The 12904-nt window shown below is 36.4% G+C and overlaps 1 protein-coding gene and 1 pseudogene across 2 annotated transcripts in view; one reads left to right on the forward strand and one right to left on the reverse strand.

Moving 5' to 3' along the window:
• USP32 (ubiquitin specific peptidase 32) overlaps positions 1-12904 on the forward strand; it is a 138304-nt gene that overhangs the window by 16069 nt on the left and 109331 nt on the right. The window lies entirely within an intron of this gene.
• Positions 5608-9486, reverse strand: LOC123816788 (annotated as a pseudogene).

The raw sequence follows: 12904 nt of genomic DNA on the forward strand, positions 1-12904 counted from the left end.
AGAAAGAGAGGGAGAGAAACATCAATGTGTGGTTGCCTTTCACGCACCCTTTCCCCCCACTGGAGACCTGGCCTGCAACCCAGGCATGTGTCCTGACTGGGAATCGAACTGGCAATCCTTTGGTTCACAGGCCAGCACTCATTCCACTGAAGCCACACCAGCCAGGGCTATTTATTGATTTTTTTTTAGAGGGAAAGAAACATTGATATGAGAAAGAAACAGCAATTGGTTGCCTCTTGTATGCATCCCTACCAGGGATCGAACTCGAAACCTATGTGCCCTGACTGGGAATTGAACCCACAAACTTTTGGTGAACAGGATGACACCCCAACCAACTTAGCCACCCAGCCAGGGTGACTGATTTTTGATTACATGTATTGGAAGATATGAATCATCTTGTCCTTCCAAATTAGTTTAGAAATTAAAGCTTTTTTAGAAAAATTAAAAATGATAGGTTAAAATACTATTTTTACTTTGCTCCTGTTATTTTGTGCTTAGAATTCAGGTCTCTACTCTGATTAGCATGTGAAACTTATTTCTGCAGCTTTCTATCAGATTATTTTCATGCAAGTTGATGGAATAAAAGGTAATCATAACTATGGCCTAATTTATAGAATATACTTAATTCTACTACATTTGAAATAGGAAAAGAGAAAACAGTATTAACCAGAGAGGTAATTTAGTATGTTATTCATACATTTCATAGGTTGTAGAAAACAAATTCTGACATTGTGCTGTATGATTTATGATGCATTACAAATGTACCTTTAAATGCTCAATAATAGTATTTGTATGCTGTAATATAAAATATCAGAATTAGCCCTGGCCAGTGTGGCTGAGTGGATTGAGTGCTCGCCTGCGAACTGAAGCATCGCTAGTTCGATTCCCAGTCTAGCGCACGTCTGGGCTGGGGGCCAGGTCCCCAGTGTGGGGCTCGCAGGAGGCAACCACACATTGATGTTTCTCTCCCTCTCTTTCTCCTTCCATTTCCCTCTTTAAAAATAAATAAATAAAATCTTTAAAAAAGGAAAAATACATCAGAATTAGTGTTTTATTTCTTTGTAAAAAAACGATCAAAAGTAGTTTCAAACTTGCCTTCGTGTATAACTTAAAATATGGAATAGACATCTTTTCGATGCTTTGGTGAATTGTTGTATTTCTTTCTAAGTTTGGAATGGCTTCCAACATTTTCTCTTGTGCTTTCAGTGTTATGAAAGTATATCTTAGAGTTCCTTAAAAATTTTTTTTTGAGGGGGTGAGTATTGCTTCCTTTGGGACATCTTTATCCATATCATCACAAGCACTTTCCTTATTTACCTTTCACTAAGTTCCTCTGAATACATATCTAGAGTCTTGTGAGAGGTAGCAGTGCCACATTTTTGTGATCAGGTATTCTAAAATCTTCCCTTATGTTCAATACAAATTCAGTATTGTCACTTTTTCATGTCTTTGCTGCATTTTTTAAAAAGGATTTTATTTATTTACTTTTAGAGAGGGGGGAGGGAGAAAGAGAGAGAGGAACATCGATATGCAAGAGATAAATGGATCAACCGGTTCCCTCTTGCTGGGGACCTGGCCCACAACCCAGGCATATGCCCTGACTGGGAATCAAACCAGCAACCTTTTGATTTGCAGGCCGGCACTCAATCCATTGAGCCACACCAGCCAGGGCATGTTGTGTTTTTATGTGCCCTGACTGGGAATTGAGCCCACAAACTTTTGGTGTACAGGATGACGCCCCAACCAACTGAGCCACCCAGCCAGGGTGACTGACTGGGTGGCTAGTTACCTTTTTTGATTATCCATTTTCACGAAATGTTATGTGGATTTATCACATAACTACAATACCTTTTTCTCAATGTATGAATTGAGTAACAGATGCTTAGTGACTAGTTACAGACTTTGAAAGAAGTGATGAAGATTAATCACTGATCATGATGTGCATCTTTTATTTCCATAGGAATTTGTGGACTGAAGAGCTAGCAGCGAAGTTTGTACTTTATGCAATTATTTATAATTAATATAATGTGGTGACTGAAAGGTGAACTGTTTTGGGCAGTCTTGTGTTATTTAATTAACCATAGTAACTGAAATTCATACATATTATAACCATACAAAGCAAGGACTGTCTTTATATTTTAAAAGAATTAACTTTAGTTTCTCTGATTGTTTGTGAAATACACATTTTGGTGAGGATTTATGTGTGTGTACAGGAAAGCAAATTTGATGAATATATTATATTGCAAAAGAATAGATTATCTCTGGTTTGAAGTTGAAGGTTATTTTTTTAAATAATTTTTTTAGAGATTTTATGTATTTATTTTTAGAGAGGGGAAGAGAGGTAGAAAGAGAGAGAAAGAAACATCAAAGTGTGCTTGCTTCTCGTCTCATGCCCCCTACTGTGGACTGGGCCTGCAACCCAGGCATGTGCCCTGACTGGGAGTCAAACCAGCGACCCTTTGCTTCACAGTCCGGTGCTCAATCCACTGAGCCACACCAGCCGGGGCTGAAGTAGAAGGTTTTTTGTTTTTTTTTTAAGATTTTATTTATTTATTTTTAGAGAGGGAAGGGAAGGAGAAAGAGAGAGAGAGAAACATCAATGTGCGGTTGCTGGGGGTCATGGCCTGCAACCCAGGCATGTGCCCTGGCTGGGAATCGAACCTGCGACACTTTGGTTCACAGCCCGCGCTCAATCCACTGAGCTATGTCAGCCAGGGCAGAAGGTTATTTTTGTCTTCTAGTATGTCTGTGTTTTTTAAAAATTTTTAATTTTTGTAATGTTCGTAATTTTTAAGGTCTTATTTAAGGTTTATTTTATTCTCATTTGAGAGAGAGAGAGACATCAATGTAAGAGAGAAATATCAATAGGTTGCCTCTTGCAGCTCCCCAACTGGGGATCAAACTGCATCTTAGGCATGTGCCCTGACCTGGAATTGAGCCAGCTACCTTTGGGTTATGGAATGACACTCCAACCAACTGAGCCTCTGGCCAGGGTTTAATTGTATTTTTAAAACTATCTTTCTCACCCTGAACAGTGTGGCTCAGTTGGTTGGGCATCATCCTGCAGAGTGAAAGGTTGCCATTTTGATTCTTGGTCAGGGCACATGCCTGGATTGTGGGCTCAGTGCCCTCACTGTGAGGGCATGTAGGAGAGGCAACCAATCAGTTTTTCACATTGGTGTTTTTTACCCTCTTTCTCTCAACCTTCCCCTCTCTCTAAAAATAGATAAAATCTACCCCCCCCAATTTTTCTTGTTATAGGAAAAAAAAAGAAGCAGTGGCAGCAGCATCTTTTAGTCCTCTTTATGAATCACCAGTGTTTCTTTCACGTTTTGATGCAATAAGGAGCTCCATTTCTTGGTATTCCAGTGGGATTAAAGTCCCATTGTAAAATGTGACTTTTTTTAAGATCAATCTTTTTCAGGTTAATATGTGAATGTTTTGTGTTTATTTTGTAGACAGTTGTTTCTGGAAAGTAAATTTGTGTTTTGTGAGACTTTCATCAGTTCTTTTAATTTATTCCCTTATTATGTAATAGCTTTTTAAAGTGTTTTTGGGCAGCAGAATAATTGAGTCTCTTTGTAGGCATCACCATCAGAAGTGTTTGTGGTGACAGAATATGATCAAATAAAGAGCTCTAGGCCTCGTTGAACAATATAATTGAAAAAAAGTTTTTTAAAAAATACAAAACATTCCCTTCAACATCAGTATTTAGAGAACTGATAGCTGTTTCTTTCATTAGCTTATTGAGAATGTTTTATAGAATTATGTTTTGAGTTTATCCTTAAGGTAATCTAGGTGAGTTTCTAGTAAAAATTTGAACAATACTTCGCTAATCTGAGTTATACAGAGAAGTTAAAGGTAGATTATTTTTAAAGTGTTGAGCAGAAAAATGAAATTTAATAAGAAATTACATTTCCTTTTTCAAAGTCTCTTTTGTATTTATTTGACAAAAACATTTAGATTTCTTAGTTATTAGAATATATACCTAATTAATTAATTATTAAGTACCTATATACTATTCTAGGCCCTAAGCTGAGTGCTGGGTATACCAACACAAATAGGACATGATACTAACCTCAAGGATCTTATCATCTGTTGTGGGAGGAACTCCGTCCAGCAGAAATAAGTGTCCAGGACACAACCTTGCTGTTCCAGCAGGAAAAGGGGTGGCAATTCTCTCTAGTGGAGAATGCCCTGAGCCTTTCTCCCAAATGGTTTTTATTGGGAATGGTATGTGTAGGTGTATACATGTGTAGCTCATCGAACAATGTCAAAAAGGCTATAGTCATACAAAAACAGGTATTATCTATAGATAACAATTGAAGGAACACAGAGATTTGTCATAGGTCGGTGTCTTAGTCATGCTGATGCCAGAGGGTCTTTAAGACCTGTTGCATGAGATAAGGAGTTTGCTCCTTATGCCTTGAATTTAAAAATCCGTTTATATCACCAGGGCTGTATAAAACAAAGCAGAGCAAGCTTTGAAGGATACAATGTATTTTACCAGGCCTGATTCCCAGGGAACCCTCAGTGTTAGTCAGGTCATGTCTGCCATCTGTGTCTTTACTTGGTTTTCCAGGGAGATTTACTAGCCCCTTTCAGGGCTTGTTTTTGTGGGGCTGTAGTCTCGGAACCCACACAGAGTGGTCCCCAACAATCAGTATAAGATAAAGTAGGGTCATAAAGGAAGAGAGTAGTCTGGGGATGAAAACAAAGAGCAGATATTATAAATTTAAAAATACTATATATATATTTATCGGTTTGAGAGAGACAGAGGGGAAGGGAAAGAGAGACAGAAATATCAATCAGTTGCCTCCTGCACGTGACCCAAGCAGGGACCAAACCTACAACCTAGGTCGATACCCTGACTGGCAATTTAGCTGGTGACCTTTTGGTTTATGGGATGATGCTCCAACCAACTGGATGGGCAGGAGAAGATGATATTTTAAAAGAGGATTAGGTGTTTAGGTGCCAATACAAGAATTAGGGTGATAGCCATAGAGAAAGAGGAGCGTTGTAAGCAAAGGTAAACAGGAATGTCAACTAAAAACCAATGGCACTTTTATAAAATTCGTTTAAAATTACAAAAGTTATTGACAACATGATTGAGAGAATGGACAAGGAAGAAAATTCCACTAATGATCCCATCATCTAATAGACCATTATTTGCTTTTACTCTATTTTCAAATAAATGTTTTATGTTTTAATCATTACAGACATACAATTTTGTTTTTTCTGAGATGTCTGTTTTTATCAGTGTTATACATGCATGTAGTTTAAAGTATTAACTAGTTTGTATAAGATTTGTTGAATAAGAAGCAGTTACCTAATTGTCCCTGGCATTTTCTATTTCCCAGAAGGAGACCAGTTTATACTCTTATTAGTTGATTTTGGCATTTGGGTTAGCTTTTTCAGTTACAGGCATTATCTGTTGACTTCTCACTTTTTTTTTTTTTAATTATTAGTACAGTATTTATTTGTCTTTCCTCTGTCAAACCCTGAGCCAACCACTTTCCCCAGGCTGCCTGGGGAGGTATAGGAAAAGGAACATACAGGGCAGACAAGACATGGGAGAAAGAAATGTGAGAAGTGGTGACAGCTCCTTCACATGGTGAAGAGGTTGGGAAAAGCCACCATCAAGCAAAAGAACCCTTTGGCCTCCGAGAGGGCAAAGCCCAGAATGGCGTAGGAAAAGAGCTGTTGCTTTAGAGAAGGGTTCCTGGCATAACCAATGATGAGGCTCCCAAACACAGTCCCAGTTCCAGCCTCAGAGCCTTCTACCCCTACTGTGGTAGCCCCAGCCCCAATGAACTTGGCTGCTGTGTTTGATGTCCCTTGAAACTGGCGCTGGTTTACAAGCTGGAACTAGATAGAAGTGAGGGCATGGGGCTGCCAAGCTGCAGAGGCTCTCATCTGTCAGTGTCTGTTCGTTTCAGCACCACTGCAGGCAGTGAGTGGCTCAGCAGCTGAGAGTTACTCTTGACTGAGGTGGGGGTGGAGACAAACTTGGTGGTGTGGTGGCGTATACATTTTCAGGGGGTGAGGGACTATGGCAGGAATGGTGCTCCCAGTACAGAGAAAACAGAAAGGGGAGGGGGGAACTTCTCACTTCTGAGCATGAGAATTTAGCTTTCTTCCCCCTCTTTCCCCTTAACCACTTCCCTTTCCCCTTTCTCTGTTACTTCATTCTACCACTACAGTTGTGGTTATATGCTAATTATGCTTAGATAAATATTCAGTGTTTCTCTTATGACATGTACCTATGATTCATAGCTGAAATTATATAATAAGATATGATTACTTTTCTGGACAACTTTTTGTTTAACCTAGAGCTAATAATTATGGTTTTATTTGTATTTGTTTAGTATTTGAAATATTTAACACTGATTCAACCCTACACTGTCACTTGCCCAGGTCTTCTCTAGAGATTATCAGATGCTGATTTCTTCTAACATTTTCATGTAGCCTTTAGACCGTTTTCAAACTGGACTGCTTACTCTTTACTCTTTGACCCTGGTCCATAATTATGAACCTGGGAATTCTCTTCACCCTTATCTTGGGGATTTTCCTATACTAGATCTTTTGTAACCTCTATCTCAAATCTGCTTTCTAGATTTTCTCTCTTTTTTAAATATATATGTGTGTGTGTGTATATATATATATTTTTTTTTAAATATATTTATTTTTAGAGAGAGGGAAAGAGAGGGAGAAAGAGAGGGAGAGAAACATCAATGTGAGAAACATTGACCGGTTGCCTCTTGGACATGTCGCAACTGGGAACTGAATGCAGTCTAGGCATATTCCCTGATCAGGAATTGAACCTGCAGCCTTTTGATATATGGGGTGAAGTTCCAGCTAGCTGAGCCACACTGGTCAGGATGGATTTTCTCTTGTTTTGATGGTTGATTTCCTCTAGAAATTTTTAAAATTTATTTTTTAAAAAAAGATTTTATTTATTTTTTTTAGAGCGATGGGAAGAATGGAGAAAGAGGGAGAAAAACATTGATGTGTGAGAGAAACTTCCACTTGTTGCCTTTTGCATGTCCCCAACTGGGGACCTGGCCCAAACCCAGGCATGTGCCCTGACTGGGCTTCGAACCAGTGACCGGCTCATAGGCCAATAAGGTTTAATCCACTGAGCCCCACCTGCCAGGGCCCTCCAGGAATTTTTCAAGAAAGAGTTTACATGAGACAAATTATTTGAGATTTGTTAAGTCTGAAAATATCTTAAATCTGTCCTCATACTTGACTGAAAGTTTGAGTTAGAATTATAAGTCAGAAATAATTTTTCTTCAAAATGTTGAAAAATTATTGCTTCATTTTTAGCTTGGCTTCCCATGTTGCTGTTGAGATATCCAGTGCCATTCTGATTCTTGGACTGTGTTGTGTTTGTTTTTGGAAACTTACATGATCTTGATTCACAGTGTTCTGAAATTTCACGTGGTATTCTTTAGTATGGCTCTCTTTTCACCTATTTGCTAGTGAAAACGGGCTCTTTTAATCTGAAAGCTGATGTTCTTCAGTTCTGGACATTAACTTTAGTTAATCATCTCATAGATGATTTCCTCTCAGATTTTTTTTCTTCTGAAACTCTTTTATTTGAATATAGGACCTCCTGGACTCATTGTCTAATTTTCTATTTTTCCATTTTCATCTTTTTACTGGTTTGGGGGAGATTTTTTTAACCTTACCTTCAAATCTTTAAGTTTATCTTTCTCTTTCTGCTCTTATTTAAAATATTGTAAGAGCTCTTAGTTTTTTTTCTTATTAAAAGTTTTCATGTGATAAATTTATGTGTGATAAAAATTTACATGTAGTAAAACACGCAAATCTTAATCCTCACTCAAGGATATGGTTTTGTTTCGTTTTTTAAATTGAGTTTAGATAGAGAAGAAGGTGGGGGAGGGAGTGTGTGTGGAGAGAGAGAGAGAGATAAATAGAGAGAGAGAGAGAAACATCAATTGATTAGTTGCCTCCCGTATGTGCCCCAATCAGGAATTGAACACACAACCTAAGTATGTGCCCTGACCAAGAATTGAACCTTCAGCCTTTTGGTGTATGGAACAACAGTCCAACCAATTGATCCACCTGTCCAGGACAAAATATACAAGTCCTAAGGGTGCACTTCAATGACATAAAAAATATATATATACCTGTGTAACATACCTTTCAAGATCTATAACCTACTATGAAGATATAGATCTTACATGTTGATGGAATTTTGACAGATGCTTTCACACTTATGTTATCACCAAATTCAAGATACAGAATATTTCTATCACCCTGGAAAGGTTCTTTATTCCTCTATGAGTTTTGTTTGTTTTTAGACTTAATATAAGTGGATTCATAAAGTATATTTCCTTTTGTGTCAGGCTTTTTTGCTCAGTATGTTGTGATATTCATCCATGATGTTGCTGGGTAGTATTCTACTATATAACTATAACATGATTATTTATCTATTCTTTATGTGGACATTTGAGTTTCCTGGTTTTGGCTGTCATGAAGAGAACTATTACAAACATTTTTTAAAAGATTGTATTTATTTTTAGAGATGGAAAGGGAGGGAGAGAGAGAGAAACATCAGTGTGTGGTTGCCTCTCGCGTGGCCCCCACTGGGGACCTGGCCCGCAACCCAGGCATGTGCCCTGACTGGGAATTGAACCTGCGACCCTTTGGTTCGAAGCCCGAGCTTAATCCACTGAGCTATGCCAGCCAGGGCTCTATTGTAAACATTTTTATACAAGTGTTTCTGGACATACGGTTTCATACATAACTAGGAGTAGAGTGGAGTGGTTGGGTCATAGAATAGGTATATGTTTAACTTTATTAGAAAGCACCAAATAGTTTTTCAGAGTGGTTAAGGTTATATAACCTTTTTATTCCATTGCTCTATGTCCTTACCAAAGCTTGGTATTGAGTTTTTAATTTGAGACATTCAAATTGATGGGAAGTAGTATCTCGATATGGTTTTAATATATATATTTCTTTGATGACTAATGATGTTAAATACCTTTACTAATGGGTGTTGTCCATTTGTATGTCTCTTAAGGGCCCTTTTTTGTCTTCTTTTGTATGAATTTTGTTTAATGGCATCTTGTTTTTTTTTTTGTTTTGTTTTGTTTTTGCAATTGTTGTATCTTCTCTCTTTGAATACCTTAGTAATAGATTTCTAAAAGTTTTCTTCCTCCCTCTATAGACTTTCCTCAACACATTTTTTCCTGTTTTTTGCTTCTTTCATTATTAGGGACCTTTCACAGGTACCTGATAATCTTGTTTCTCTACCCATAATGCTGATTAGAATTCCTGTGTTAGTGGGGCTTTTTGCTGAGCATTTTCATTTTGGAAACCTCCTCATCCTCATCCCCAAGTCAGTATCTTTACCCAGAGAAGTGTCCTCAGGTCTTCTGTCTGGAGGGTAAAGGTTTGACTGCTAGACTCTAGAAGCTCAGAGGAGGAAGAGGTAAGATGTCTCTCTAGTGCCATGCATATGTTTATTGAATACCTCTGCTTTTAGAATGGCCTAGCTAACCTCATTTATGTCTGGTGTGCAAGGATATTTTCTGGTATTCAGAGAATTGTTTCCTATCTTCCAGACAATAAACTTCTAGTGTTTTGCCATGGTTGGGAAAGCTTGGTAGGCAGGCTGTATAGAATGGGGTTGGGAATCGTTGGAATGTCATTGTTTTTTGTTTTATCTATCTATCTATCTATCTATCTATCTATCTATCTATCTATCTATCTATCTAATCATCTATCAAGAGGAGAAGGGAGGGAGAAAGAGAGGGAGAGATACCTTGATGTATGAGAGAAGCATTGATTTTGTTGCCTTTCATCCGGATGTAACCAGGGGCTGAACCCACAAGTCAGGCAAATGCCCTGACTGGGAATGGAACCAGTGACCTTTTGGTTTGCAGGCCAGTGCTCAGTCCACTGAGCCACACCAGCCAGGGCTCTATTCTCATTTTTTAAAAAATCTTTTAAAAAGTTGAATATGCATAATAACTCCTGTTTTGCCTCATACCATCTGTTCTAATTCTTCTTCTGTAGACTTACATCAGAAACTTACATATTTCTCAGAGAAACTTGCATTGTATATATGAAACCCAGACTTCCTTGTTCTAAATTATCTTGTTCTGCTTTGGTTGTTTGGGAAGTGTTTGTACACTTTTGCTTTTATGTAATAAAACTTAAGAATGTTGCCATCTTGAGGTTATTTATAAAACCATGTATGGTTATCAGGAATTACTAACAACTATGAAGTATTTATTGTATACAATAAGAAAAACCAACTCTTAGATTCAATTCTTGGTTTTGACAGTTTGCTTTTTTAACTAGGACCTCAGTTTAAAATATACTTTCCCTTTAACTTTATTTTTTAAAATCTTGTAATAAAACTAGTAGCCTTGTTTTATTTTGAACCAGGGCCTTTGGTGAAAAGATTTTTCTCTAGTAGAGATGCTTCTTTAAATCCCTATTTCAGGATTTTTTATTAACTATAAGCAAAAGGACTCTCCTCCCACTTGATTTCTATAAAGTAAAAAATTTACATCCTTGAATAAAAAGCATTATAGTCTTCATATTAACTGTAGTTTAAAAATTACATTCAAATAAATAAGCAGCAAGTGGTACACTATTTAGTACTGTAGTACAGCATGAGTGTTTTTATTATTATCATCTCTAAATACTGCATTTCTCTTGTAGCAGCAAGGATGGAATTGTGTGTTATGAAATGGTGAATTTGTTTAGGTGGAATTTTTATTTAGTGTCAACACTTGCATTTTCTTTTTATTTGCTTGTTTGTTTGTTAATTGCCTGTTAGCTTATATGGTTCTTTGAGGTATGTGGGTTTCTTTTTTCATTTTAATAATGTAGTATGTTTCTGTTTCTGGAGAAAAGGCAGCACCACAATTTTCAACAGTAGACTTAGAGTATTTTTTGAATTATAGCAATTAAGACTAAAAAGCAGACTCTTAACAAATCTAACTCAATTATTTTTCCTAAAAGTGCAATAAAATATTCATTTCAGTTTTAAATGTCAGAGTACCAGAACTATTACTATTAAAAATATAAATTAATTTTTCATGTCATTTTAGAGACTACCCTTTGCATAAATTTAGATTCAAGGCCAAATTCTTTTTAGTAGCTTTGTTCTAGTTTTTCTCTTATTTATTTATTCTGCAGCACTATTTTTGGTATTTTAATAAAATTACATATAAAATTTTATTTGTAAAAATGTCTTATCTGAATGATTCCTTTTGATAATTACTTTGTTTCCTGATGACTGTATAACCATTACCATGAAGTCACAGTATAGAATAATGGAAAAGTAATAAAATTTTTGTGTATAAGTAGGACAAGAATTCCTTGGAGAAATATTGAGTGGATGAATACGGGAAGGTAATTCTTTAGTTACAGATTAATTGTCTTGAAAGTTAAATTTAACTTTAAAACGCTGTTGTTTTTTAAGGACATAAACTCATAGAGAAACTAGAGTAACTGAATAATTAGAGCTTGATTGATAAGGAAAACTGGGAAACAATGAACATTTTCTTCATTTAAACAAAAATAACTTTCACATGTTGAAATAATTTTTTTTCTTGAGACCATAAGCTAGTAATGCTGTTTGTTCCTCTACTTGAATGTTTAGTAGAAGAGTAATGACTTTTTCTCCCTATGCTTATGGGTGAACTTTTAGTATGTTGCCATTTATGCCAATAGTTTTACAGTTTGGTACCTCTCTGAAAGTTGTGATTGAAGAGTTTAGGATGAAAAGAATCATTGGTGTTAGAAAAATTGAGATCAGGGAGCTAGTAAGGAACAATATCTAAAATACTCATGAAAATTAAGCATTTTATGTTACATGAGTCCTTCCCACACAAATTTGAAGCTCTTAGATACAATTTTAACTAAAAAATTTCAGATGAAAACATTTATTATTACCAGGTCAGTGTACACTTTCTAATCATAAAGTATTGGTAAACACTTTTGAGAAAATACAAAGCAAGAATTCAGTTTGGGGAGCATTTGAGATCTTGCTCCCGGCCTATGTGGTCAGTTGGTTTAAATAAACTCTTATATTTAAAAAAACCAGCCTTGGCTGGCATAGCTCAGTGGATTGAGTGCAGGCTGTGAACCAAAGTGTCGCAGGTTCAATTCCAGTCAGGGTACATGCCTGGGTTGCAGGCCAAGACCCCCAGCAACTGCACATTGATGTTTCTCTTCTTCTCTCTCTAAAAATAAATAAAATCTTTAAAAAAAGCAAAAAACCCAAAACTCAGTTTATAAATGTGTGAATTTCTTTAAAGGATTCAAAATTGTCCACACTTGACTCTTATGCATTGATACAAAATTTTCAGAATTGCTTTTGGTATTAGAGGGAGTAACATATGGAGGTTTGTCAGATGTTATATGCTGTTACCATTAGTAGTAGTAATAATGACATTTTTCTTGTCACTGATTAGGTGTAGTGGTTGCCAATACATCAGTTTGTTTTCAAAGTGTTTCTGCCCAAATGACAGCAGCATTGAGAATAGAGACATTATATGTGTTCTTTTTCACAGTTTGCAATAAGGATGTTCAAACATTCCAATTATTTCCACTCTATGAAAAGCAGAACTATTTCAAATTTCATTAATATGTTTTCTTTTGACTAATACTTTTTTTGTTTCCAGGTATCAATTTGTTTTCTTCTAAGGTGATTTTTTTGTAGTGCCTTTTATCACTTAGTGACACATAAGAATAGGTGAATTCTCATACAAATGTAGGAAAAATTTCATGCTTTCTTAATTAAAAGACAGGAAAATAACTTTTGACTTGAACTATGGATTTAGCTAGTACTAGTAGTAGAATGTAGGGGATCTGAGTTAATTCTGTAATCACTTGATAAAGATGTAAATCTATG

Source organism: Phyllostomus hastatus, unplaced genomic scaffold (genome assembly GCF_019186645.2).
Source record: "Phyllostomus hastatus isolate PE091 unplaced genomic scaffold, TTU_PhHast_1.1 phas_contig_210, whole genome shotgun sequence".
NCBI lineage: Eukaryota > Metazoa > Chordata > Mammalia > Chiroptera > Phyllostomidae > Phyllostomus > Phyllostomus hastatus.